General features: G+C 51.9%; 1 pseudogene; it reads left to right on the top strand.

The window, feature by feature from the left end:
• The first annotated feature begins 467 nt into the window (after nucleotides 1–467).
• Nucleotides 468–1,912, top strand: LOC100755220 (annotated as a pseudogene).
• The last annotated feature ends 263 nt before the right edge of the window (nucleotides 1,913–2,175 follow it).

The following is a 2,175-nucleotide window of genomic DNA, read 5'->3' as shown; positions in this document are numbered from 1 at the left end:
AACTAGACCACCAGGTTGCCTCTGGCACAGTGCCCAAACAAGTCATACCTTCTCAGATCACACAGTGTGCCTTGGTTCTATGACCTGTTCTCTAGAAGGATCCCTTCTTTTTGTTGTTTTTTGTTTGTTTGTTTGTTTGTTTTGTTTTGTTTTGTTTTTTCGAGCCAGGGTTTCTCTGTGGCTTTGGAGGCTGTCCTGGAACTAGCTCTTGTAGAGCAGGCTGGTCTTGAACTCACAGAGATCCGCCTGCCTCTGCCTCCCGAGTGCTGGGATTAAAGTGTATGTCACCAACGCAGAAGGCTCTGTTCTTATAAATATATTCTAAAACACATTTATTAACAAATGTAATGACATTTCTACCCATATAGAATTGGACAGTCAGTATTTTCAGACAAAAAAAATAAATGCATAACCTTAAAAGACTTACTCAAGGTCTTCAGCTCACCGCCTTCACTCCAGACTTCACCATGTCCATCAGGGTGACCCAAGGTGTCCACCTCCGGCCCCCGGGCCTTCAGCGGCCACTCATACACTAGTGCACCCGGTGCGCGCATCAGCTCTTCCAGCTTTTCCTGGGTGGGCAGCAACAGCAGCAGCTTCCGGGAAAGCCTGGGTACCAGCATGGGTCTGGATGGCTTCTGCGGGGCTAGTGTAGGGGGCATCGCAGCAGTCATGGTGAACCAGAGCCTGCTGAGCCCCTTGAAGCTGGAGGTGGACCCCAACATCCAGGCTGTGCGCACCCAGGAGAAGGAGCAGATTAAATCCCTTAACAACAAGTTCGCCTCCTTCATTGACAAAGTGCGCTTCCTGGAGCAGCAGAACAAGATGCTGGAGACCAAATGGAGCCTGTTGCAGCAGCAGAAGACATCAAGGAGCAACATGACCAACATGTTTGAGAGCTGTATCAACAACCTTCGACGGCCGGTGGAAGCCCTGCGCCCGGAGAAGCTGAAGTTGGAGGAGGAGCTTGGCAACATGCAGTGCCTGGTGGAGGACTTCAAGACTAAGTATGAGGATGAGATCAACAAGCGTACAGAGATGGAGAACGAATCTGTCCTCATCAAGAAGGATGTAGATGAAGCATACATGAACAAGGTAGAACTGGAGTCCCGACTGGAAGGGCTGACTGATGAGATCAACTTCCTTCGGCAGATTCATGAAGAGGAGATCCGAGAGCTGCAGTCTCAGAGCTCAGACACGTCTGTGGACAGCGGCTGCTCCCTGGACATGGACAGCATCATCGCTGAAGTCCGTGCCCAGTAAGAGAACATCGCCAAGCGCAGCTAGGCTTAGGCTGAAAGCATGTACCAGATTAAGTATGAGGAATTGCATACCCTGACTGGGAAGCACAGGGATGACTTGCGCCATACAAAGACAGATCTCTGAGATGAAGCACAACATCAGTCGCCTGCAGGCAGAGATCGAAGGCCTCAAAGACCAGAAAGCAACGCTGGAGGCTGCCGTCGCTGATGCTGAGCAACGTGGGGAGATGGCCATTAAGGATGCCAATGCCAAACTGGCCCAGCTGGAGACTTCCCTGTAGCAGGCCAAGCAGGACATGGCCCGGCAGCTGCGCCAGAACCAGGAGCTGATGACCGTCAAACTGGCGCTTGACATCGAGATTGCCATCTCCCGCAAGCTGCTGGAGGGCGAGGAGAGCAGACTGGAGTCTGGAATGCAGAACTTGAGTATCCAAACAAAGACCACCAGTGGCTAGTCAGGAGGGCTGAGCTCAGCCTATGGGGGACTCACCAGCCCTGGCTTCAGCTATGGCATGAGCTCCTTCCAGCCCTGCTTCAGCTCTGTCGGGGACTCCAGCACTTACAGTCGCACCAAGGCTGTGGTTGTGAAGAAGATTGAAGCCTGCGATGGGAAGCTGGTGTCGAAGTCCTCTGATATCCTGCCCAAGTGAACGGCCACCAGAGCCTTTGCCAGCCTGTGCTCGGGCAGCTGCCCAGGGGAGACAGCAGTATGGCAGAGTGCAGGGAATAAGAGACCCACCAGAGGATCAGCCCTAGCCCTCTGGCAACCTTGGGAGGAATCTTCCATCTGAAGAACCCCTCTGGCCCCTGCCTCCCTCCCAAACCCAATTCAATTGTATTTTCCAAAATAAAGCCTCCATCAACTGGCAAAAAAAAAAAAAAAAAAAAAAAAGAGACCTACTCAAATCTAATT

Source organism: Cricetulus griseus, chromosome 3 (assembly GCF_003668045.3).
Source record: "Cricetulus griseus strain 17A/GY chromosome 3, alternate assembly CriGri-PICRH-1.0, whole genome shotgun sequence".
Lineage (NCBI taxonomy): Eukaryota > Metazoa > Chordata > Mammalia > Rodentia > Cricetidae > Cricetulus > Cricetulus griseus.
Note: the sequence above shows the minus strand (reverse complement) of the source record. Positions and strands in the feature narration are given on the sequence as shown.